This window comes from Ovis canadensis, chromosome 1, assembly GCF_042477335.2.
Source record: "Ovis canadensis isolate MfBH-ARS-UI-01 breed Bighorn chromosome 1, ARS-UI_OviCan_v2, whole genome shotgun sequence".
Lineage (NCBI taxonomy): Eukaryota > Metazoa > Chordata > Mammalia > Artiodactyla > Bovidae > Ovis > Ovis canadensis.
This window is the reverse complement of record NC_091245.1, coordinates 42,223,529-42,251,272: the sequence shown is the minus strand read 5'-3', so window position 1 is coordinate 42,251,272 and position 27,744 is coordinate 42,223,529. Positions and strand designations below refer to the sequence as shown.

The window sequence follows — 27,744 nt, the reverse complement described above, 5'->3', positions numbered from 1 at the left end:
CAGTTTCATACTCATCAATTGAAAATTTCATGATTTTTTTGCCAAACCTTCTTTGATCCCAGAAAGACTGACCTAGAAGATTACAAACTGTCCCTTCAGGAAAGTATCACACTTTTCTACGTCTCTTCCTAATAATCAATACCTATAAAATACTGTAGGAAAAAAACCCTAAAACTTAAAAGGTAAAGATACATGGATTTGCTGAGATCTCAAGATCTATAATAAACACATAATCCAAATGACAAAAAAAATCTTCCGTGTAATATAGTATGATATGAACCTCTAGGGAACTGTACAAACACACGCAGAAGACAATTTGAAGGAATAATCTCTTAAGTTTTGGGGAGTCCGATCATCTAAGTGGCAATGAAGGTGCATATTCAGTCACTCAGTCGTGTGTGATTCTTTGTGACCCTGTGGACTATAGCCCACCAGGTTCTACTATCCAAGGAATTTTCCAGGCAAGAATATTAGAGTGGGTTGTCATTTACTTCTCCAGGGGATCTTTCCGACCTGGAGATTGAACTGCGTCTCCAGCACCAATTCCTTACCAATGAGCCACCAGAGAAGCCTTCCAACTGATTTGTAAAACAATTGGCAATCTGACCGCAAAATGTAAGCATCAAAACATTTTATGTGAAAGTACAAGGGACCTAAGTGCTCAGAAACTTAAAAATCAAATATATCAGTTTAAAAGAAACAAAAAGTCCAACAAATACACAGTAATAACAATTTAACAAAGTTTTTGTACAGTAGTCTCTACCCAGTCTGGCTGGAAAAAAAACAGTATGATTTCATAACAGAGAGAAGCAACAATAGTGGGTGTTTCTTGGTAACACAGATAAAGGCTCTTATATTCATAAGATTCAAAACATTGCATCGAAAAGTCCAAAAGAAGAGATCATGACCTACTTTGCTTCATTAATAATGATGCTAATTTCTGAAATCTCTCAAATTATACATTGTTATATAAGAATATAGCAAAACACCTACTTAGGCCTTCTAGAGATAATTATTTAGAGTTAGTCAATGTTGGTGCTAGTCATTCTCCCTCATTCTTATTCTTGATTTGTCAAAAATAGCTAATACTGCTGATAACAGCATCCTCTGTGAACACTTTCAGGGACTATTATATTCTACTTTTGAAATAGTTGAAATAAATATCATTCTCAGCACTTTTATTTCACTTCATCTATGTACCACTCTTCAAACTATCAATGATTACATATGTGACATCTATTCACTGACAGGTTCGTGTATTTGAGTCACATGAGGCTCTTCATGAAATAATCCCCTGAGAAATAGCCCCAGTATACCTATTATGCTCTATTAATAGAAATTGTTAAATAAGTACTTAGCAACACACAGATTTACATAGCTGAAGAAGGCAATGATTGCTGTTAAAATGTATGCAGCTTTCTAACAAATGTATTGGTACTTGAAAGAAAATTTAATACAAATGTCTTACGTAGGAAAAGCAATCAAGTTATTAAAGCACCAGCTGCCGTTTTCCAAGCACACAGTCATAATATTATAAATTAAAGGACAAGAATTAGTCACCTATCTCAACAGCCTAGAATCTAGTCACTGGAAAATTAACTGCTGAAGAAACCAAGATTAAGTTTTCTGTGGCTCTAGATCTCACTATTTCTCCCTCTCTATTTCCACTACAATCACTTATATCCCTGAATATATCAACGTGACTGTGTCACTCTCTTGCCTTGTAAGTTTCAAAGATCCCAGATAAATTCCAATCCCTTTAGGTAATGCCTCTCTTTTCTTATCCTGAAAAAGTAATATATTATTCTGACACAAACCCAAGCCAAGCCCCTGTTCTGCCTGGATCACGGCATTCTTTTAGCTTCATCTCCTGCCAACACCCCCAAAGCACCCCCCATAGCCTGTACACAGCCCTTGGGCTTTGCATGTTTTCACATGTATTCACTCACTCATGTCACTGACTATGTTTGTAGTGTTCTCTCCCCTTCCCTGCTCCTTGAATTCCACTCAAGACTTTGGTATATGTCACTTGATAACCTCAGTCTTGGAAGATCTTACCAATACTTCCAAGTTGGTTTTCCACAAGTTCTTGGTATTTGCATGATACCCAGTTGGTACCTTTATGCTAAATCTTATTACCCTATACACTTGTTAATCATACATTAATATATCTATTTCCCCCAGTTTACTGTGAACTCCATGAGAATATGGTTGCTATTTTAATGATCTTTATATTCTAAGTTTCTACCAAAAAGTAAGGCATAGTGTAGACATATAGATACTTTTGTCTGACTAAGTGAATAAAGTATGGGGTCCGGAACATTTAATGGTAACATATCATCGTATCAGTGCCTGTTTGAGGGCACAGTCAGTTCAGTCATGTCTGACTCTTTGGGACCCCATGGACCATAGTCCACCAGGATCCTCTGTCCATGGGATTCTCCAGGCAAGAATAATGGAGCGGGTTGCCATGCTCTCCTCCAGGGGATCTTTGCGCCCCAGGGATCAAACCTGCATCTCTTACATCTTCTGCATTGGCAGGTGAGTTCTTGCCACTAGTGTCACCTGGGAAGACCCCGATCTTTCAAATGTGTATATCACTCTTCTGCAAAGGATGACAGGAAGGAACCCCTTCCTGGGGAGCCCCTGCCACTGGACATGTCTTTCAGAGTGCAGGTTCAATTGTTATGCATGAATTGCCAGCTTCATATAAAAGAATAGAACCGTTATGACTCAAATTATAACTAACTTACTTAGAAAATTATCTGTGACTCCTCATAAATTCTTAATAATACTCATATAATTAAATCAGTTTGAGGGCCTACTATACTAGGAGTACAATGAAAATTTGTTGAGTAAGTAAATAAAAATAAATAAAATTGTTAATGAATATAAAACTGCTTTAGCTTGAAGATGCAAAGTAAAAGCCATTCATACATTGTTTACTATTTTAGCTAAGAAAGCTGAACAATGAAGTGGACTTTCATGATTGATATTCAATAGTATTGTGAGTCTAAAATGGTTTTCTGACAAACTCCTGTCTACTCTGGATCAGAACCACATTAGAATGGAAAATGAGCAAGCCCTAGTAGAGTACTGTCAAAGGATAATACTGAAATAGCAACTGAAATCAAAAGCGTCTAATAAAACACAAAAGGGAAAAGTAGCATTAAAGAAATAAAACCTCTTGCCTGGAGAATCCCAGGGACGGGGGAGCCTGGTGGGCTGCCCTCTATGGGGTCACACAGAGTTGGACACGACTGAAGTGACTTAGCAGCAGTAGCAGTATAACCTGAAGTGATTTCTTTTTTAATGCTTTGGAGAATCATAGTAATCAAGTGATTAATGTCCATGGGCAAGATGTAGAAATATACACCACTGCAAATGTTGCTATAAATCTAAAATTTGAAAATGTTGATAAATTTTAGCAATATATATAACACAGTAGATCTTTTTTAAAAAGATAGTGCTTTGATATTTTAGGAAAAAATGGTTTCTCAACTGAACAAGTGACTAGGATAACCAAGAGTTAATTGATTCCCAAGACAATTAAGAAAGCTAATGCCTGAAAACAAATCTTTCACACCATGTATGGTAGTAGTTGGTGTTACTCACCAAGGAGCCCAGCTGTCTTCCTTTGAGGCAGATGGTAGGATAACACTTTCTGGCCCCTTGTGAGATCATGGAGCATGTGGCTAATTCTGACCAATGATTTGCAACTGGATGTAGACAAATAATTCATTGCCACGGTGAGACTTTCCAGAGCTCTCTGTTCTCTTGCACTTGCCATGAAAATATTTGAGGTGGTGGCGATTGTCACCCTGTGTCCCAGAAGGATTATGATCAGTCCAGCTCATCCATTTCCAAGATAAATATGTAGGATGAGCAAGAAGAAAATCTATGGGGTTTAAGCCTCTGGGAGTTTGGGAGTTTGTCACAGCAATATGACCAGCTTATTCTCACTTACCCTAAGAAAGTTTTATATAGTAAAACTAGATAGAATATTTCAGTACATTCTCTATGAGATTGATGTAATAAAAAGATCTATGCTATGCCAAAATGTGCCTATGATTATTTTAGTATAATCCATTTTATAAAAGTATAAAGATATTTTGCATTAAGAAAAATCCTAAAGTAAAAGAAAAATGTATGTAGCTTGAATCATAATTACATAACAATATGGAGGGCTTCTCTGGTGGTTCAGATGGTAAGGAATCTGCCTGCAATATGGGAGACCCGGGTTTGATTCCTGAGTTGGGAAGATCCCCTGGAGGAGCAAATAGCAACCCACTCCAATATTCTTCCCTGGAGAATCCCATGGATAGAGGAGCCAGGCAGGCTACAGTCCATGGGGTCACAAACATGACTGAGCAATGAACACTTTCACTTTTTCCATGCCTTCATTATGTCATTGAAATATTCCTTTTAAGTATCAGTTTACTCTGGTACAATGACAATATCGCAATTTATAAAATATAATTCATAAACTGCATTTTAAACACACATCAAAACTGTAATGTGAAGTATATTCACTATGTCACTAAAAACTGGAAAACATTAACTTTGTCACTGTTTTGGTCCAAACAATAAACAAGCAAATATAATCTACGAGTTTAATCTCTCCCAATTCATTTATCTTATCAAAGAGAGCTCTATGATGACAAACAATCCCCCCAATAACAATAACTTCCAATTACTATAAGATCATTTTACTCAAAGATGGGCACAATAAAGGACAGAAATGGTAGAGACCTAGTAGACAATGAAGAGATTAAGAAGAGATGGAAAGAATACACAGAAAAAACTACAAAAAAGATCTTAATGAACCGGATTACTATGATGGTGTGGTCAGCCACCCAGACCTAGACATTCTGGAGAGCAAAGACGTGGGCCTTAGGAAGCACTGCTGCTAATAAAACTAGTGGATGCGACAGAATTCTAGGAGAACTATTCAAAACCCTGAAGGATGATGCGATCAAGGTGTTGCATTCAATATGTTAGCAAATCTGGAAGACCCAGCAGTGGCCATGGGACTGGAAAAGGTCGATCTTTATCCGAATTCCCAAAAAGGGTAGCACTAAAGAATGTGCTAAGCATCAGACAATCGCACTCATCTCCCGTGCTAGTAAGTTCAGTTCAGTTCCGTCACTCAGTCACGTCCAGCTCTTTGCGACCCCTTGACTGCAGCACACCAGGCTTCCCTGTCCTTCACCAACTCCCAGACCTTACTCAAACTCATATCCATCGAGTTGGTGATGTCATCTAACTATCTCATCCTCTGTCATCCCCTTCTCCTCCCGCCTTCAATATTTTCCGGCATCAGGGTCTTTTCATATGAGTCAGTTCTTCACATCAGGGGGCCAAAGTATTGGAGTTTCAGCTTCAGCATCAGTCCTTCCAATGAATACTCAGGATTGATCTCCTTTATGACGGACTGGTTGGACCTCCTTGCTGTCCAAGGTACTCTCAAGAGTCTTCTCCAACACCACAGTTCAAAAGCATCAATTCTTCGGCACTCAACTTTCTTTATCATCCAACTCTCACATCTATACATGACTACTGGAAAAAACATAGTTTTGACTAGACAGACCTTTGTTGGCAAAGTAATGTCTGTGCTTTTTAATATGGTGTCTGGGTTAGTCATAACTTTTCCTCCAAGGAGCAAGCGTCTTTTAATTTCATTGCTGCAGTCACCATCTGTAGTAATTTGGGAGCCCCCCAAAATTAAGTCTGTCACTGTTTCCATTGTTTCCCCATCTACTTGCCATGAAGTGATGGGACTGGATGCCATGATCTTAGTTTTCTGAATGTTGTGTTTTAAGCCAACTTTTTCACTTTCCTCTTTCACTTTCATCAAGAGGCTCCATAGTACTTCTTTGTTTTCTGCCATAAGGGTGGTGTCATCTGCATATCCGAGGTTATTAATATTCTCCCGGCAATCTTGATTCCAGCTTTTGCTTCATCCAGCCAACCATTTCACATGATGTACTCTGCATATAAGTTAAATAAGCAAGGTGACAAAATACAGCTTTCCCGTACTCCTTTCCCGATTTGGAACCAGTCTGTTGTTTCATGTCCAGTTCTAATTATTGCTTCTTGACCTGCATACAGATTTCTCATGAGGCAAGTCAGGTGGTCTGGTATTCCCATCTCTTTTTAAGCATACTAGTAAGGTCATTAAAAATCTTGCATTCTAGGCTTCAGCATTATGTGAACTAAGAATGTACAGATGTCCAAACTGGGTTTAGAAAAGGAAGAGGAACCAGAGATCAAATTGCCAACAATCACTGGATCATAGAGAAAGCTAGGGAACTCCAGAAAAACATGTACCTCTGTTTCATTGACTACACTATAGCCTTTGACTATATGGATCATAACAAACTGTGGAAAGCTCTAAAGAGATGGGAATACAAGACTATATTATCTGTCTCCTGAGACACCCATATACAGGTCAAGAAGCAACAGTTGGAAACCTGTATGGAACAACAGCTTGGTTCAAGACTGAGAAAGCAGTACGACAGGCCTATCTGCTGTCATCCTGTTTTTTTAGCTTATATGCTGAGCACATCATGAGAAATGCTAGGCTGGATGAATTACAAGCTAGAATCAAGATAGTTGAGAGAAATATCAACAATCTCGTATATGCAGATGATACCATTCTAATGGCAGAAATTGAAGAGGAATTAAAGAGCCCCTTGATGAGGGTGAAGGAGGAGAGTGAAAAAGCTGGTTTAAAACTAAATATTAAAAAAAACTAAGACCATGGCATCCGGCACCATCCAGCACCATTCTTTCATGGCAAATAGAAGAGGGAAAGGTGGAAGTAGTGACAAATTTTTTCTTCCTGGGCTCTAAAAATCAGTGCGGATGGTGACTACAGCCATGAAATCAGAAGATGATTGCTTCTTGGCAGGAAATCTATGACAAACCTAGACAGTGTGTTGAAAAGCAGAGACATTACTTTGCCGACAAAGGTCTGGTTAGTCAAGGCTATGGTCTTCCCAGTGGTCATGTACGGTTGTGAGAGCTGGACCATAAAGAAGGCAGAGCATCAAAGAACTGATGCCTTAAAACTGTGGTTCTGGAGAAGACTCCTGAGAGTCGCATGGACAGCAAAGAGATCAAACCAGTCAATCTTAAGGGAAATCAACCGTGAATACTCATTTGAAGGACTGATGCTGAAGCTGAAGCTCCAGTATTTTGGTCATCTGACATGAACAAACAGCTCATTGGAAAAGTCCCTGATGCTGGGAAAGACTGAGGGCAGGAGTAGAGGGCGTCAAAGGATGAGATGGCTGGATGGCATCACCAATGCAACGGACATGAACTTGGGCAAACTACAGGAGACAGTGAGGGACAGGGAGGCCTGGCATGCTGCAGTCCATGGGATCGCAGAGTTGGACACAACTGGGCGACTGTAAAACAACAACTATAAGATCATACGTTAAATGATGAGTAAAATTTTTCAAAATATAATCAGTTGAGTAGGAGGGCACACAACTCTCTCACTGGAGGAAGAAACCCAAGTGCCAAGGACTGTGTGTGTCTTATTTACAGGCCTCTTCTGTATGATGTAGCACAATGCCTAACACACAGAAGACATTCAGTAAGCACATAGACTACATTAACAAATACAAGAGCTTGGGCGATAGGGAGAGAAAGGAAAAAACCCTTGTGGGATCCCTTAGAACCTTAGGTACTTATTAAGGATTATGGAGAAAACTCCCATTGGAGCTCATCTATGCAGTCTCCTTTATAGCAAACAGGTAAATGGAGCCACAAAGAGAAGTCATATCCTGAGTTAATAGAAGAGCTGGGATTAAAACTGAAGTCACTGGTCTCTCAATCCATTATTTTTTCCATCATGCTATTCTATTCAACAGTGACAGACTAGAGACATTCAAGTAAGTACATTTTCCAGCTCTATCAAATATACATCCTTTCAGTGAACGCCTAACGTGTCATTCACTGTGCCAAACACAATGGGGAGAAGTTGAATAGGATAGGATGGTTGCTTTATAGAAATTTATTCTTGGTTACCTTGATCCATTAATTGGGAACCATCACGGTGTTTATTTCAGTTCAAATGTTATATTTCAGTGTTATATTTTAGTGTTATATTTCAGTTCAAATGTTTCCCATCAGATAAACTGTTAAAATATGTTGTTTTGCATTTATGGAAAATAGAGTCATTTGTTTTTAAGTTAAAAAGTTGACAAGATTCCTAGAAATGTTCATTACTGTTTAACATTTAAAGCTATGAAATGTCTAATGTGGTTTGCTCCACATAAAATGTATTTTATCTTTTTTCCAAGGATACCATCTTTCTGTACTAGAATTACTCTGAGAACAATATGTGCTTTGTAACCCTTTGAGAATAGGATCCTGCACCAATTTCACTGAAGTCTGTAACCACAGACTACGCAAAGCTGAATTCTAATTAATAGTACAGTAAAAGCTTTGTTCTCCTTGCTCCATAGGGGAATAAGTTAGATTCCTTAACTCTTTAAGCAGGGATCAGTTCATGCCACCTAAGGTGTACCCTTTCCTCTAAGTTACCCTAATCATCTTTCTAAAATGTACCCCTGAACAGAAGGACAGGAATTTAATGACTTACTCACATGTCCCTATGCCATAAATTTGGTGGTGGTGTGGTGGTTTAGTGACTAAGTCATGTCCAGCTCTTGCAACCCCATGGACTATAGCCAGCCAGGCTCCTCTGTCCATTGGATTTCCCAGGCAAGAGTACCTGAGTGGGTTGCAATTTCCTTCTCCAGGGGATCTTCCCAACCCAGGGATCAAACCCACATCTCTTATATCTCCTGCATTGCAGGCCGATTCTGAGTCACCAGGGAAGACCTCCGTAAGTTTAGTACATGTGCTCAATAGTACATGTACTATTTAAGTACATATACTAGTCCATATTTAGTACATATGCATGCCTCACTTTATAGTTAACTGTGTAACTCTACCTCCTTCTAAATTCAATGAGTTCATTAAGAGTAACTTTTCCTTTAACTGCAGTAGTGAAGCATGCTCAAAAAGTAAAGACAGCGCACAATGAGCAATGGAAATAGGACATAAACCAGTGTAATCATTCCACCCAGTTGTAATCAGTGTCCACAGACCATGTTGGTATACATTTTTCTAGTCTTAAGAAACACACACACACATGAAATGCAATAACCATACGGGTAAAAACGTTCCCATAAAGTTTTGTAGATTATTTTCACCACTTGGCAATATGTTCTGAATATCTTTCCACAGCAGCAAATATTCTTCTACAACACAGTTTTAAATGGTCTGATAGCAATTCATTAAGTGACTGCAAACTAAATCACCCTTATTTATTACACTGCAGAATTTTTACTCTTTTACACAACTGTAAAAATTGCTTTAGCAAATAGTTTTATACACATACATGTACATACACATATATACCACTTTATGAACATCTGTAATTTAGGTTTATGTCATTATTTCACATTATCAAAGACATTAATGGACACATTGTAGGTCCATGGCACTTTGTGGTGAATTGATTTCATAACACTTCAAGTTACAAGGGGCTTCCCAGGTGGCACTGGTCATAAAGAAACTAGCTGCCAAGGCAAGAGACAGAAGAGACATGGGTTCAATCCCTGGGTCAGAAAGATGGCATGGTAACCCACTCCAGTATTCTTGCCTGGAGAATCCCATGGACAGAGGATCCAGACAGCTACTGTCCACAGGGTCGCAAAGAGTCAGCCATCACTTAGTGACTTAGCACAGATGCATGCACAGGTTAGGAAAGTTAACAACTCTTGCCACAACAAAAAGTACCAGGAACAGTAGTGAATCCTAACCTCTTGACTTGATGCATGTGTATGGAAAGCTGATACTTAAGAGTCTTTGGACACAGGTAAGATTCTGTACCTTAATTTATATATATATATAAAATTCACCTTGGAAAATAATTATGTTATTGGCTGGCACATACACTGGGAAGACTTTCTTAAATAAACAAATATTTAATCAATTCACTTAAAAAGGATGGTGGTGGGACAGGTGCAGAACTGTCATTTCACCTGATTTCCTTTCAGCTGAGAAGAGCTGGAACAGAAATTGTGTGTCTGTGTATTAGCATGTGTATATACGAGCACATGTGTGTCTGACCTGGACTAAATTCTGCCCCAGCAACATCAGCCATTGAACTAATGAATACATTTAGGATTTCCAGAGGCAATGTCTCCCAGTCTTATCATTTCTCAGAAACAAGGAAAATTGCTTGTAGGAAATCTGTTAGAAACTGAATTCTTCTGACATTTCACTATTCTTCAAAAAGGTATAAAAATCTTTATATATAAGAGGAAATAAGAATAAAACAGGGGGGAAAGGAAGAAAAATATTAAGTCCAAGTAAGAATGTGTTTGCACAAGCAAGGCTCATCTAATAAGCTTGGGTAACCTGTTTATTTCCAGAGCAGCTTGGAGACTCTGCTTTTTGGAAGGCAAGGATTGTGTTATTTGAAGAATGAAGACTGAGGAATAAGTGTAACAGCGGTTGCCTCAGGCCAATATGAGAAAGTTAAAGAGGAACCCTGATCAGACACTTAGTACTCAAGTGACTGTAAGGATCCCCTGGTGGCTCAGATGGTAGAGTCTGCCTACAATGTGGAGACCTGGATTCGATCCCTGGGTTGGGAAGATCCTCTGGAGAAGAAAATGGCAAACCACTGCAGTATTCTTGCCTGGAAAATACCATGGACAGAGGTGCCTGGCAGGGTACAGGTCATGGGGTCATAAAGAGTCAGACACAACTGAGCAACTTAACCATAACCATTCCCCCCACTGAATAAATAAACTTCATCTGTATATGGAAGGCTACAGTTTGACAGAGGATGTTGGGCTGACAGCAATCAGCCCTGGGGGAGAACGTCAGAGGCCAGGTCTCAGAATCCTCTGAGAAGCTGCTGTTGGCTAACTTGTCACAAAGGTGCTATCCCACTGCTGACAAGCAAATTGCAAACCACGGCTGGGTAACCTTTCTCTGGTGGCTCAGATGGTAAAGAATCTGCCTGCAATTCAGGAGGCCCAGGTTTGATTCCTGGGTCAGGAAGAACCCCTGGAGAAGGGAATGGCTACCCACACCAGTATTCGTGCCTGGAGAATTCCAAGGACAGACGGGCCTGATAGGATATGTCCATAGGGTCACAAAGAATCGGACATGACAGAAAGACTAATACCACCTAATACCTCCAACCTTCCCATAGGGGAGCCAAGGCGTGACCCTTGAAGCATTAATCAGCAGTATTTACTGACAGCTTCTGCATATTCCTCACAGTGCTAGGCACCTGGGAGTGAGAGGAGGCTGCAGGCAGTCTGTCCCTTCGAGGAGGTATAAGGGAGGCTGGGAAGCAGACTTCCCACTAGTTTCACACCCAAATGCACCACTGTTCTAATCAGTACTTTTGGAGTTGCGAGAATCACATGCTGTCAACAAAACCTAAGTGAAAATGAAGGAGAGTGGACCCGGTGGAGAGAGTACTGTAGGTGGGGCAGTGTGCATGCAGCAGGTTGCTGGAGCTGACTTGTCACAGCTTGAGGAAGCTGATTATTAAATCTTTAGGAATTTGCAACCAGCTGATTTTGCCTTGGGAGTTTAGAATCAACTGTGGTGGTAGTATTTATACCATGGAAATCGGCAAACACTACAAATTAAATTTTGTTCTGCTGCTCCCATCATCATCACTGTCATTTTCTGGAGAGAAGTGGTTCTTCTACCCACCATTGCCTACATCCCAGTTCATATCTGTCATTGTCCAGTTAATGCTTGCAATTATTAATAGTACCCACTTTCACTTTCAAAAATATGCCAGTTTGAATAACAGATCATATGATCCCCCTAATTTTAGGATACAGAGATCTCTGGGATTGAGACAGAAACTAGACTGCCTCGTGAGCCCTAAAGAGTTAAGAACTGTAAATGCAGCAGAGACTAGAGAGCTGATGTCCCCACTTCTCTTCCTCAGAGACCTCATGGTGTTCCATCTTTGCTAATCTCTGCACTTGCTGCACTTTTTCTATGGCCAGCTACCTTATCAGGTTTCAGTTCAGTTCAGTTCAGTTGCTCAGTTGTATCTGACTCAGACCCCGTAGACTGCAGCACACCAGGCTTCCCTGTCCTTCACCAACCCCTAGAGCTTGCCCAAACTCATGTTCATCAAGTCGGTGATGCTATTTAACCATCTCATCCTCGTCATCCCCTTCTCCCCCTGCCTTCAATCTTTCCCAGCATCAGGGTCTTTTCAAATGAGTCAGTTCTTCACATCAAGTGGCCAAAGTATTGGAGCTTGAGCATCAGTTCTTCCAGTGAATATTCAGGACTAATTTCCTTTAGGATTGACTGGTTAGATCTCCTTGCAGTCCAAGGGACTCTCAAGAGTTCTCCAACACCACAGTTCAAAAGCAACAGTTCTTCAGTGCTCAGCTTTCTTTATCATCCAACTCTCACATCTATACATGACTACTGGAAAAACCATAGCTTTAACTAGTTGGGCCTTTGTCGGCAAAGTAATGTCTCTGCTTTTTAATAAGTTGTCTAAGTTGGTCTTAAACAAGGAGCAAGTGTCTTTTAATTTCATGGCTGCAGTCACCATCTGCAGTGATTTTGCAGTCCAAAAAAATAATGTCTGTCACTGTTTCCACTTTTGCCCCATCTATTTGCCATGAAGTGAAGGAACCAGATGCCATGATCTTAGATTTTTGAATGTTGAGTTTTAAGCCAACTTTTTCACTCTTCTCTTCCACCTTCATCAACAGGATCTTTAGTTCCTCTTTGCTTTCTGCCATAAAAGTGGTGTCATCTGCATATCTGAGGTTATTGATATTTCTCCCAGCAATCTTGATTCCAGCTTGTGATTCATCCAGCCTGGCATTTCACATGTTGTACTCTGCATATAAGTTAAATAAGCAGGGTGACAGCATACAGCCTTGACGTACTCCTTTCCCAATTTGGAACAGTTTCACATGACCTCAGATAACTTCCTAAGCCCCCAAATTCAGATAACTTCTCTATTCTAGGGAAGTTATAGACTAGCAGTAGTCTTGGTATCTTTGTTTCAAAATTTTGAAAGAGAGAATCTGATTCAGCCATCTCACATGTTCAAGCCAAGTCACACAGTTTTATGTCCCTGGTAATACCAGAGTCTCTGCTGCCTTTTGGTCAGGGTTCCATCTCCTTCTAATCACGGTAGAAGACCTTTGTCCTGGCACTTGCAGGCACCACAACGTATCTATTACACTTAGAGCTACAGATCCTTCAGCTACGCTCAACTGTGTTATTTTTTCCATAAACCATGCTCTTTGAAGCCCCCATTGCTTTGTTTTCTACCAGGAGATTCTCTCTCCACTCTCATCCCCATCTTCTCTTCCTTTAAGAATCCAACCTCATCCTCCAAATCACATGTCACAGGTCACATGTCACCTGCTCTTGGTAACTTTCCATTGCTCCTATCACTTCATTATCTTTTACTCATCTGTCTTCCCATTGAGTTACTGCACTTTCAAACAAGGCCAAGTGTTGCCTCACCAACTCCCTGGATATGTTACCTTCAGAAGCTCTTTAGAGTCTCTGAATAATCGGGGGTAATTATATTTATATGGTAGGCAGGGTTGTAAGGACTAACTCAGAATACAATGAGTACTCAATAAGTACTAATCATTGTAACAGAATATTTAGGTGAATACACTTACAGAAAGGAGCTACAAAGGTATAATATTATAATAGATATTGTCTCCCCAAAAGACAATGAATTATATAGAAAACCCTATCAATGTGTATGGTTTGCCCACGATATTCTTTGCTGTTTCTCAAACATAATAACCACACATCTTGCTTTGAAGGCCTTTTATGTTTTGTTCTCTCTGACGAGCGCTCACTTTTTCTGGATATATATGTGGTTCATTCCTTTATTTAATTCAGTTTTTTTGCTTAGTTCTAATCCTCTCAAAGATGACCTTTAAGGTCTATTACCTAAAATGGCATCCACTATGATTCTCTATTTTACCAAGCTTCATTTTTTCCTTCATATTATTACCAAACATTCTACCATTCTACACGTGTGTGCGTGCCTGCTTCCTGTCACCCTTACAAACATAAGCTCCAGAGGCAAACGATTAGTCCACTTTGTTCAGTGCTGAATATTCAGTCCCTAGAGCAGTGCACACTGTAAAGTGAATGAACATTTCCCTAGGATATATTAGGTGCTCTGTAAATGTTTAGATTTGAACAAACTAGATAAATGCAAAAGCATAGGTATGTATCAAGTATTAACAGAAGTTGAGTTCAACGAAGGAACCATTATAATCTTATTTTTTACAAAGCTTTACAGTTTCTAAAACATGCTCACAACCATCTTTTTTCTTATTCTTAAAATTCAAGCTTTGTAGAGACACCCAGTGGTCTCCATGGGCACTGCTCAGAACTGCAGATGGCTCTGAGTTACAGACTGGTCACAGAGCAGAGTGCACTGAATGGGTATGTGTACCAGGAAAAAAAGAGTATACACATGCCTACATACACATATACGTATAAACACATTAGTTTATCTATTTAATAATTCCAAGAAGTTTATATTATTCTTATTTTTCTTTCACAGATGAAGAATCTGAGGATCAGGCTGCTGCTGCTGCTGCTGCTGCTGCTGCTGCTGCTAAATCACTTCAGTCGTGTACGACTCCGTGCGACCCCATAGATGGCAGCCCACCAGGCTCCCCCATCCCTGGGATTCTCCAGGCAAGAACACTGGAGCGGGTTGCCATTTCCTTCTCCGATGCATGAAAGTGAAACGTGAAAGTGAAGTTCCTCAGTCGTGTCTGACCCTCAACGACCCCATGGACTGCAGCCCACTAGGCTCCTCCGTCCATGGGATTTTCCAGGCAAGAGTACTGGAGTGGGGTGCCATTGCCTTCTCTGGAGGCTCAGAGAGTTTTCCTAAAGCCAAGAGCCTGGGACAAAAATTGTCCCATGGCAACCCTGGGACAAAAATTCAAGCCTGACTCCTAAAGTGACGTTAACCTCAAAAGAAACAGTCCAGGTTCAGGAATAAACAATGCTGGTTCAAAGAGTTCAACCATTAGCAATCATGGACAACCTACTTCAGCAATTTGTTCTTGCATCAAAAAAGATGCTTGTGGACATGTTTTCTCTTCTTCAAAGGTTCAGATACCATCTTTCATATCTGCCACTGTCAGGTAATGCAGATAGTAACCCACCGTCTTTGCCCTGAGCGCCCCAGAGGAAAATGTGTTATGTAAATGCACTGTGCTACCACACTAAAGCAAATGCTCCCTCCTCAGTCACTCATTCACTCCTACAGTCAAAGACAATTCTAAAAGGGACTCGAATCTTCTGGGATCTCCACAGTTCTGTTGAGATGAAGATTCTCAGACATAAGGCACTAAATTATTGCTCAGATGCAAAGAACAAAAGATAATAAATGTAATAATAAAACTTAGACCTTACATAGCATTATTGTATTTTACTAGGTAGCTGTATAGTCAAAATTTTTAGAGAAACAGAACATACGTAGACATACATATATGGATATATTATATATGTGTATATTTTATACATATATAAAATATGGACATTTATTATAAAAACTGGCTCACACCATTATGAGGGTTAGAAAATAGTACACCTGCCATCTGCAAGTTGGAGAAGCAGTAATACCAGTAGTGTAATCCAGCCAAGTTCCGGTCTTGGTCCATAAAGCCAAGAGCCAGGAGTGCTGATGTTTCAGCTTAAACAAAGAAATTCGTCCTTCTGCCTTTTTTGTTCTATTCAGACCCCCAAGGGATTGGATGATACCCATCTACATTGGTGAGGGTCATCTTCTTTCTTGATTCAAATGTTAATCTCTTCCAGAAATGACCTCAAAGGCACATCCAGAAATACTGTTTTACTGGCCATCTGGGCATCCCTTAGACCAGTAAAGCTGACACATAAAATTAACCATCACAGTAGTCTCGACTAAATCAAATATATGAAGTGGATAGGGTAGGGATGAAGAAGTTTGAATATCAAATCAATAATGTTTTAGAGTGAATCACTGAATTCAATCTCTTTTACTGTCAACATGAAGTAGTGGGAGAAACCTGAGTTTGGCAGTCAGCGCTGCCTCCTATGAGCTTCATGAATTGAGGGGTGAATCACTAACCTAAGCCAAGCTTCTACTTTCTCACCTATAAAAACGAGAGGAGTTATGCACAAGTATTAAGAACAATATAGCTATGCAAATAACGGATCTAAGATAAAATTGATAGCATCACCAACTCAATGGACATAAGTTTTAGCAAATTCTGGGAGATAGGGTAGGACAGGGAAGCCGGTCATGCTACAATTCATGGGGCTGCAGAGTCGGACACAGCTTAGTGACTAAACAACAACAAAGATACAATAAGCAGTCAAAAATGGTCCCTCTTTGTATCATTATTCTTACTATCTTTACTGCACTCCCACCACCTCCTATCTCCCAGCCCATTTATTTGTACAGGAATCTGTGGCTGGAATCCGTGGCACCAGGTTTACTCTCTCACAGACTTGTTTCAACCAAGCAGGAAACCCCCCTGCCCAGTGGGTTACTCATCCTTTATGTCAAACTGCCTATGTGCTGGTACCCTATGTACTTCCGAGTAATGTGATTGAAAATGCCATTTAAATGAATTCAGATGTTTAGACAATTACCCTACACAAACACTACAAAACACAAAAGGACCTCATCTTCTTGAAACTGGATGATTGGTATAGCATCTGAAACAATGAAGCAAATATAAAATGTATGAATGCTCATCAGAGGGTACTGTTTTCAAAACTAACATTAAAATAAATGCCATGTGATGGATAAATAGCCTGGGTCCTCCTTTGTGCAATTCTCAACTGATTATCCATTTGAAAAAGGTACACTGCGTATTTAAATGTGAAGTACAGCAGTGTGGGGCCTACAGGAAATGAACAATGCTGCAATGCTGCCCTCTTGTGTTGGAAAATAAAACAATGAAAATATGCTATTTCTGCTTTTCTGGGACAGACTGAATGACACATGGTTATAAAGGCAAACATTTCAAGAAGAATTTTTAAAAGAATATGTCCATAATTGGAAGTGAGATTCCATAAACAAAAGGCATCTGTAGTAAAGCCACCACATATCTTTACTGTCCTTTCCAGTTTTTATAGCTCCCTCTACATCTGAGACAAGCATACTGTGATCTTTCATCCATCACGAACCAGGCAAGGATTAGACTGAAATCACCTCCCATTCACCACCAAATATGCATGTACACTTTGCTCATTAGGACTTCCCTGGTGGCTCAGAGGTAAAGAATCTGCTTGCAATGCAGGAGACCTGGGTTTGATCCCTACACCATGAAGATCCATCTCTTGGAGAAGGAAATGGCAAACCACTCCAGCATTCTTACCCAGCAAACCCCACGGACAGAGGAGGCTAGCCTGCTACTGTCTACTGGGTCTCAAAGAGTCGAACACGACTTAGTGACTAAACCAGCTCTGCCACTTTGTTCACTAGTGGTTGGTTGGGTTTACTTAACAGGTTAAAGAATGGGTTGGCCTTGGGAGATTGAGTGGTATTGTGGGATGGATTTCATACCCACAGCAACTTTTCTTTTTAAGTAAAAATTTTTTTAAATTTTTACTTCATACTGGAGTATAGTTATTAAGAATTTTGTGTTAGTTTCAGGTATACAGCAAAGAGATTCAGTTATATGTATCAGTTCAGTTCAGTTCAGTCACTCAATCATGTCCGACTCTTTGCAGCCCCATGGATTGCAGCACGCCAGGCTTCCCTGTCCATCACCAACTCCCGGAGCTTACTCAGACTCATGGCCATCGAGTTGGTGAGGCCATCCAACCATCTTACCCTCTGTTGCCCCCTTCTCCTCCTGCCTTCAATCTTTTCCTGCTTCAGGGTCTTTGCACCCTTCACATCAGGTGGCCCAAATATTGGAGTTTCAGCTTCAGCATCAGTCCTTCCAATGAATATTCAGGACTGATTTCCTTTAGGATGGACCAGTTGGATCTCCTTGCTGTTCAAGGGACTCTCAAGAATCTTCTCCAACACCACACCTCAAAAGCATCAATTCTTTGGCGCTCAGCTTTCTTTAGAGTTCAGCTCTCAACATCCATACATGACTACTGGAAAAACCATAGCTTTGACTATATGGAACTTTGTTGGCAAAGTAATGTCTCTGTTTTTTAATACGCTGTCTAGGTTTGGTCATAACTTTTCTTCCAAGGAGCAAGCATCTTTTAATTTCATGGCTGCAGTCACCATCTGCAGTTTTTTTTGGAGTCCCCCTGCAAAATAAAGTCTGTCACTGTTTCAATTGTTTCCCCCATCTATTTGCCATGAAGCAATGTGACCAGATGCCATGATTTTAGTTTTCTGAATGTTCAGTTATACATACACATGTATCTATTCTTTTTCAGATTATCTTTTATTCCACAAAACGAGTATAATTTGAAAGGTCCTCATGCTTTTGTATCTTGTTCCTCTGCTTTGAAGGTAATTCTACTGATGACAATCACTAGGAAATGAGATTCAAAGCAAGAATAAAATACTGCTTCTGTGAAGGGGCTTCCCTGGTGGCTCAGAGGCTAAAGCGTCTGCCTGGAATGCAGGAGACCCGGGTTCGATCCCTGGGTTGGGAAGATCCCCTGCAGAAGGAAATGATAACCCACTCCAGTACTCTTACCTGGAGAATCCCATGGAGGGAGGAGCCTTAGGCTACAGTCCATGGGGTTGCAAAGAGTGAGTGACTTTACTTTACTTTACTATGTGAAGGGAGGCACTTGAATTTGTTTCTTAGGGCAGCCTTAACAAACTACCACAGACTTGGGTGACAATATAGAAATACACTCTCCAGCAGTTATAGAGGGTAGAAATCTGAAGCCAAGGTGTTAGCACAGCCAGGCTCTGAGATGTTGGGCAGAGTACTTCCTTGCCTCTTCTTGACTTCTGATGGTGGCCATAGATCCTTGGTATTCCTTAGCTTTTATCTCCAGGCCTTCTTTCCATGTGTGTGTCTTCACATGGCATTTTTCCTCTTCTTATGAAGAACCCAGTTACATTGGACTAGGGGGTCTCACAGTACTTCAATAGGATCTCACCTTGATCACATTTGCAAAGATCTTATTTTCAAATAAAATCACATTCGTGGATATATGGGGATTCAACATATCTTTGTGGGGCACAATTCAACCCACAACAGCAGGCTAAATACTCTCTTAATACTCCTATGGGGAAGGATTTATTAATTTTTAGCTAAATATTTCTGGGTAAAGAATCTGCCTGCAATGCAGGAGATACAGGAGATTGTGGGTTCAATCCCTGGGTTGGGAAGATTCCCTGGAGAAGTAATTGACAATCCACTTCAGTATTCTTGCATGGAAAATCTCATGGACAGAGGAGCCTAGTGGGCTACAGTCCATGGGGTCACAAAGAGTCAGACATGACTGAGCACAAGATGGATTATAATTATAAATATTTCTGGTAATTATTCAATTAGTGATCATAGACCATCAATCCAAAGGAGGACAGGAGGAAAAACACATGACAGAAGACAGTTGTCGAAAGGGATCATCTTAGCTCAGTTTGCCATAACGGAATATCACAGGCTGCGTGGGTTTAACAATACAAGTTTATTTTCTCATACTTCTGGAGGCTGGAAGTTTGAGATCAGAGATCATGGTCATGTTCTGGGGAGCACTCTCCTTTCTGGCCTGCAGAAAGCTACCTTCTCTGTGTATCCTCCCATGGCCTGTCCTTGGTGTGAGCTTGTGGAGAGAAATATCTCTTTTCCTCATTCTAAGTAAGCCACTAATCCCACATGAGACCCTATCCTCATGACTGAGTCTAACTCTAATTACCTCCCAAAGGCCTTTTCCAAATGCTACCACAGTAGGTGTTAGGAGATTTAACGAAGGAATTTTCAGTTCAGTTCAGTCGCTCAATTGTGTCCGACTCTTTGCGACCCCATGAATTGCAGCACGCCAGGCTTCCCTGTCCATCACCAACTCCCGGAGTTCACCCAAACTCACACCCATCGAGTCGGTGATACCATCCAGCTATCTCATCCTCTGTCATCCCCTTTTCCTCCTGCCCCTAATCCCTCCCAGCATCAGAGTCTTTTCCAATGAGTCAACTCTTCACATGAGGTGGCCAAAGTACAGGAGTTTCAGCTTTAGCATCAGTCCTTCCAAAGAACACCTAGGACTGATCTCCTTTACAATGGACTGGTTGGATCTCCTTGCAGTCCAAGGGATTCTCAAGAGTCTTCTCCAACACCACAGCTCAAAAGCATCAATTCTTCGGTGCTCAGCTTTCTTCACAGTTCAACTCTCACATCCATACATGACCACTGGAAAAACGATAGCCTTGACTAGATGGACCTTTGTTGGCAAGGTAATGTCTCTGCTTTTCAATATGCTATCTAGGTTGGTCATAACTTTCCTTACAAGGAGTAATTGTCTTTTAATTTCATGGCTGCCATCACCATCTGCAGTGATTTTGGAGCCCCCAAACAATAAAGTCTGACACTGTTTCCACTGTTTCCCCATCTATTTCCCATGAAGTGATGGGACTGGATGCCATGATCTTTGTTTTCTGGATGTTGACCTTTAAGCCTACTTTTTCACTCTCCTCTTTCATTTTCATCAAGAGGCTTTTGAGTTCCTCTTCACTTTCTGCCATAAGGGTGGTGTCATCTGCATACCGGAGGTTATTGATATTTCTCCCGGCAATCTTGATTCCAGCTTGTGCTTCCTCCAGTCCAGCGTTTCTCATGATGTACTCTGCATATAAGTTAAATAAGCAGGGTGACAATATGCAGCCTTGACGTACTCCTTTTCCTATTTGGAACCAGTCTGTTGTTCCATGTCCAGTTCTAACTGTTGCTTCCTGACCTGCATATAGGAATTTTGGGGGTACACAATTCAGTGCACAGTAGGGAAGGAGTAATTCAGAGAAAAGACATGCTTGCTTTCCTGGGGGGCCTGCTTGCTTAGTCTAAGGACTAAGTCCTGTTCAACTCTTTGCCATCCTTTGGACGATAGCCTGCCAGGTTCCTCTATCCATAGAATTTTTCAGCTAAGAATACTGGAGTGGGTTGCCATTTCCTTCCCCAGGGGATCCTCCTGACCCAGGGATTGAACCTACGTCTCCAGTGTCTTCAGCACTGCAGGTGAATTCTTTTCCCACTGAGCCATCAGGGAAGACTTTTTTTGGTGGGAGAGGCGTATTTGCTTCAGTTTGGTTGCTCACTACACTATACCTTGGGAACATCCTGAGATATCTTCCAAGAATTTGGACTTCCCTCTCAAAGCTCATCCTGGGCTTTCCTCATTTGGGGATGACTAATGAGGTTAATGATGATAGAAGGAGTCTGTACTCCAACTAGCTGCCAAGTATAAAATTGAGAACAATGAGCGTTTCATCACAGGGAATCTATGCCTCCAGGTTTCCTGTTAGATAAAACTGTGTAAAATTGTTACCACCTTCCCTAAAGGACACAGTGACCCGTCCATAGGTGTGTGCTAAGTAGAGGTGCTATACTGACCAACACAAACAGTTAATTCTGTGGTTTGTAGTTGTCATGTCCTTCTCCACAGTGTGGTTCACATGTGTTCCCAAACTTTTCTCTTTCTCTACCAAGGACCCTTTTGATTATTTTCTCTCATAGCATGCATGTTTTAGAAGAGTTTGGTTATCTCTCCTAAAACCAGTATCATACCTAAAACCAGGTACCATGCCAAGAAGTTACAATTAACTTATTTAACATTGACATACATCCTATGATGAGACACAAAGAATGTTTAGGGAACTTACTCAAGGTATCACCATTGGTAAATCACAAAGCTCAGACACGAACCCAGGAAATCTGACCCCAGAACCCACTGGCTTAACTTCACTAATTCTAATTTTTTCATATTATAGCTCCCCATTGACTATACAATCCATGGAATTCTCCAGGCCAGAATAATGGAGTGGGTAGCCTTTCCCTTCTCCAGAGGACCTTCCCAACCCAGGGATGGAGCCCAGGTCTCCCGCATTGCAGGCAGATTCTTTACCAGCTGAGCCACAAGGGAAGCCCAAGAATACTGGAGTGGGTAGCCTATCCCTCCTCCAGCAGATCTTCCCGACCCAGGAGTCAAACCAAGTCTCCTGCATTGCAGGTGGATTCTTTACCAGCTGAGTCACAGGGAAGTCCAAGAATACTGGAGTAGGTAGCCTATCCCTTCTCCAGGGAATCTTTAAACTGGAGTCTCCTGCATTGCAGGCAAATTCTTTACCAAATGAGCTATGAGGGAAGCTCAAAATGACAGCTACTGTAATAGTATTTGTTAATTAGTCTTTTCAATAGCAAATTTCAAATATTTGTAGGTCCTGCCAGCAATATTTTCTCAATGAGGAAAGAGATCCAGAGGGTTTAAGAATTTTGGCCAAGACCATAACATGTAAGAGACAAAGGCATGATTCGACCCCACACATCGTTCTGACTTCTATGCCAAACTGTCTACCCAGAGCCAGCTATATTATTTATGAGACCTATCGAAAAATTAAAATGTGGGCCCCCTGGTTAAAAAAAAATGATTATGAATTTCAACGCATCTGATAGTGAGCATGAAATCAACAGCTAGAAAACTCTGAATCCGGGACCAATCACAGGCCCACAAAGCTGGCCCTGCACCTACATCCATGCCCAATGTAATGAGGGTGCTGCAGGAAATAAGCAAGCAAAATGCATCGAATTTCTTTGTTATAATATCTTTGGCTACATTTTCTATACTCTATTTTATGGCCACACTCAAAATTATTTGAACAAACTTGCTAGAAGAACATGGAAGAACAAAAAATCATACAAAGAGGCGAAGAAGGAAAACAGCACCAGAGACTGGCAAGCGCCTCGGTCTCAAAGCTCAGAACCACAGATCAGTTGAATAATAGAACTTAAAAAAGAGAGGTCAGTCCCCTTCATGTGAAGACAACAGAGACCACAGAGTGAGCTGATGATCTTTTATGAAATAGTTCAACTCCGGGTCTCAATTTTTTTAAATTTTAGAATGATGTAAAACTAGATTATTTCTAAATGGCTCCCAGGACTAAAATTCATGACATAGTAAAGATATTTTAATTATGTATTCTATGGGGTCATGAAAGTTCCAAAAACTTTCGAAAACAAGACTGTTTGAGTTCAATTTCCTCCAGGAAAGTAGATTCTGAGACAGATTTGCCTGCAGAGATTTTCCTGGGAGTGATTGGCCACAAGATCTATACCTGTGGGGAACTGACAAAAGCAGGATTTGCAGAGAACATACAATCACAATAAAGTTCTCGAGTAACTTCACAGGGGACTCTGAGTTAGGATGGCTCTTGAGAGGTGTCCTGAATTACACACACATAGATACATCAATAGTCATTGGATACAGACTGACCCTTGGGTATGACAGTCCTCTTCAGCCAAGAGCAAGTCAGAGAGGGGAGTGGTATCCAGCAGCTGGGGAAATGAGTGCTTCAGTCCTGGAAGGGGGTCAAAAGGGTTTGTCTTGTATTGTGGTAACAGTACAACTCAAACAATACAAAGATAGTACTCATTCCAAAGATCAATAACCACCGTCACCTTTTTCCCAGTACTTCTGCTTCCAGCAATATAGTGGGCTAAGAGCTTTACTGATCTGCTACAAAGCAGCTGGATCTTCAGTAGGACCCAATTTGTGATATATTGCTGTGCTCACAAACCCCACTAAAAACAAATAAGCCTTAAGCAGGGCAGCCATTGAAAGCAGTAAGCAGTGAGAACTGAGCAGAGGCAGAGGTGTCTTGTGGGCAAAGGATCACAACAGGACTGCTGAAGGATGCAGAATGAGAGGAAATAAGCCTGTGAGTCCTTCACCAAGACAGGCTTCTAAGGGTCTCAAAATGGTCCTGGGTCTGCGGCATCCCTCAATCCAAGCAAAACATGACACAAATCATCACTGGAAGGAAGCCATCCCAGCTTAGGCTGGCAAAGTTCTCACATAACATGATTAAGTACTGAGCACCTATTAAAGTGTCACAAAGCACATTAGGGTCAGCTGCAATAAATGAAAGTCAGAGATCTCCAGAGTCTATAGATGTTGGAATTGTCCAGTACAGAATGTAGCATTACTAGGTTTAAAATGTTTAAATAAGTGCAGAACAAAATTACAAAGAAGAGTGATATTACATTGCAATTTTGTAAGAAGTTAAGAGAAACTAGGTAAATAATATACTAGGTAAAAGGTACTCAACTATAAGTGAGTCTACAGTTATCTCAAAATAAAAAGATGAATTAGTCAAGAAAGCAGTTACAGCAAAAAGACAGAACATCTACAAAGGACAGCTGGCCAGGCAGGGGAGCAGTCTTCTGAACAACATGAAAAAAGAAATGAGTAGGTGGAACTGTTGAAAGAAAATGACTGTCAGAGTGGTATTTTCAATCAATTAAAACAATCTTTTAAGAAAGAGAGAAAGTAAAGGCAAATGCAGACCATTACCAAACCTTCACTAAAGGAACTTCTAAAGGATGTACTTCAGGAAGTAAAGCTCCCAGGGCAACATATCCAAGAAGAAAGAGGAAATGGTGAGCAAACAAAATGGAAAATGTGTTGCTTAATTTAAAAAATGAACAAAGTAAGAAGAATATTCAATATGTGGCGATTGCTAAAAAAAATAAGTTTGGATCACTCAGTCATGTCCAACTCTTTGTGATCCTGTGGACAGTAAGTAACCCACCAGGCTCCTCTGTCCATGGGATTCTCCAGGCAAGAATATTGGAGTGGGTAGCCATCCCCTTCTCCAGGAGATCTTCTCAAATCAGGAATTGAGTCCAATCTCCTGCATTGCAGGTGGATTCTTTACCTTCTGAGCTACCAGGGATGTTAAAAAAAAATAGAGCAGAACTAAAATAGCATGATAAATAAGGAAAGTGTTTAAAGGCTTTGAGGCTTTTCAGAGGGCTGTGGCTTAGGAGTAACCACTAAGAATAGTATAAAATAAAGAATAGAATTGAGGGAAAATTGCCTCAATCAATCAAAAGAAGAAAAATGCATAGAAAAAAAGGACAGAGAACAATAGAAACAAGTCCAACGATACCAATGATCATAATGACTATAAAGGGCTTAAATTTGCCCTTTAAAAACAAAGATTATGGGACCACAATGAAAAACAAAAACACAACCATTCCACTTATACATTATGAGACATATCTCTAACTCATAAAGACATGGAAATTTTGAACACAAATACATAGAAAAAAAGGCACCATATACAAATAGATGATGGACAAAAAACCAGAACAAAATATCAGACAAAAAGAGTTAAAGACTATCATTATTAGCACTACGGAAAAGTTATTACATCAGGAATACATAAAATTATATTAAAGACATTTGTAGCACATTTATTGATAAAGCCCAAGTATTTAGATATATGTAAAGAATGCCTGAAAATCACTAATAGAGAAAAAAAATACAGAAAAATGGACAAAACACACAAGCATGTCACAGAAATAAAAAATAAATGGCAATAATTCTATGCCCACAAAGCTGACGTTGTATATAAAATGTATCAATTCCTTCAAAGACACAATCTACCAAAATTCACAGAAGCTAGAAATAACCTGAATAAGCCTATATCTATTAAATAAATTAAATCAATAATTAATAACCTTTCAAACAGAAAGCACCAGCCTAAAAGGGTACCCTGATGAATTCTACCAAACATGTAGGAAGAAAGTATACCAATTCTCTACAATTCATTTCAGAGGATAGAAGCCAGGGAAATGCTTCTTAACTTATTCTATGAGGCCAGTATTACCCTCACACCAAAAACAGACAGATAATTACCAAGAAAAGAAAATTACAGACAAAGTTTATATCTCTCATATATGCAAAAATACTCAACCAAATTTTAGCAAATTGAATCCCCAAAAGTACACCTATTCATAATAAAAACTCCCAGTAAACTAGGAATAGAAGGGACTTTCTCAACTTGATAAACTATCTCCAAAACCTACAGTTAACATTATATTTAATCATAAGAAACTTGAAACTTTCTCACTAACAATCAGGTATAAAGTAATGATGTCCCCTCTCATCCATCTTTTTCAACAATGAACTGGAAATCCTTGCTAATTCAACAAGGCAAATAAAGAAAACAAAAGGTATACAGATTGGGAAAGAAGACAGAAAACTGTTTCTATTCATAGATGACATGATCATTAAAAGTTTCTGTTCTGCAGAAGATAATGTCAAGAAAATTAGAAGACAAGCCACAGACTGGGAGGAAATATTTGCAACAGACACCTGATTAAAAGACTATTATCCAAGATATGCAAAGAACTCTTAACACTCAACAATGAGAAAATAAACAACCTAATTTTAAAATGGACCAAATATTTTAACAGACATCTCAACAAAGAAGATATACAAATGGCAAATAAGCATATTAAAAAATCACATGTCATCAGGAAAAAATGCAAATTAAACCAAGATACCATTATACATCTATTAAAATGGAGAAAATCCAGAACACTTACAAAATAACACTTAAAAATTCTTAGAAACTCTCATGCTGGTGGGAATGCAAAATGGTACACCTTGAAAGATAGTTTGGCAGTTTCTTACAAAACAAAACATATTTTTATCACATGATTCAGCAATTATATTCCATGTTGTAGTTCAATCACTAAGTTGTGTCCAACTCTTAGTGACCCATGGACGGCAGCATGCCAGGTTTCCCTGTCCTTCACTGTTTCCTAAAGTTTGCTCAAATTCATGTCCATTGAGTCAGTGATGCCATCCAACCATCTCATCCTCTGTCTCCCCCTTCTTCTCCTGCCCTCAGTCTTTTCCAATGAATTGGCTCTTCACATGAGGTGGCCAAAGTATTGGAGCTCCAGCACCAGTCCTTCCAATAAGTATTCAAGGTTAATTTTCTTTAGAATTTAGTTTGATCTTACTGTCCAAGGACTCTCAAGAGTCTTCTCCAGAACCATAATTTGAAAGCATCAGTTCTTCAGCACTCAGCCTTCTTTATGGTCCAACTCTCACATCTATGAATGACTACTGGAAAAACCATACCTTTGATAATATGGACCTTTGTCAGCAAAGTGATATCTACCCAACAGATTTGCAAAGTTATGTCCACTCAAAACCTGCACAAAGATGTTTATCACCAAAACTTGGAGGCAACCAAGATTTCTACCAGTAGAAAAATAAATAAATATGGACAAACAGACAATGGAATATTTTTCAACACAAAATAAACAAGCTTTCAAGTCATAAAAAGACATGAAGAAACTTTAAATGCAATAACTAAGTGAAAGAAGCCAATCCTGAAGGCTATGTACTTATGATTCCAGCTAGATGACTTCTAGAAAATGCAGAACTATAGAGACAATAAAAATATCAGTGGTTTTGAAGTGGGGGGTGAATAGGTTGAACACAGAGAATTTTTAGGACAAAACCTCTGTAGTGTATTATAGTGGTGGATTTATATCCATAGAATAAGGGGAACTTTGGACATTAGGTGATTATGATGTGTCAATGTAGGTCCATCCATGGTAAAAAAAAAAAAAAAAAAAAGTACCATTCGGAAGAGTGATGTTGGTAATGGGGGAGAATATGCATGTGAGGAGCAGGGGAGCAGATGTATGGGAAGTCTATACT

At 39.9% G+C, this 27,744-nt stretch overlaps 1 protein-coding gene and 1 non-coding gene across 2 annotated transcripts in view; one reads left to right on the top strand and one right to left on the bottom strand.

The window, feature by feature from the left end:
* The window catches only part of PDE4B (phosphodiesterase 4B), a 663,597-nt gene that overhangs the window by 471,960 nt on the left and 163,893 nt on the right, over nt 1–27,744 (bottom strand). The gene's annotated exons all lie outside the window — the stretch shown is intronic.
* Nucleotides 18,637–18,708, top strand: TRNAS-GGA (transfer RNA serine (anticodon GGA)). Its single transcript has one exon. It is a non-coding gene; the product is annotated as a tRNA-Ser (tRNA).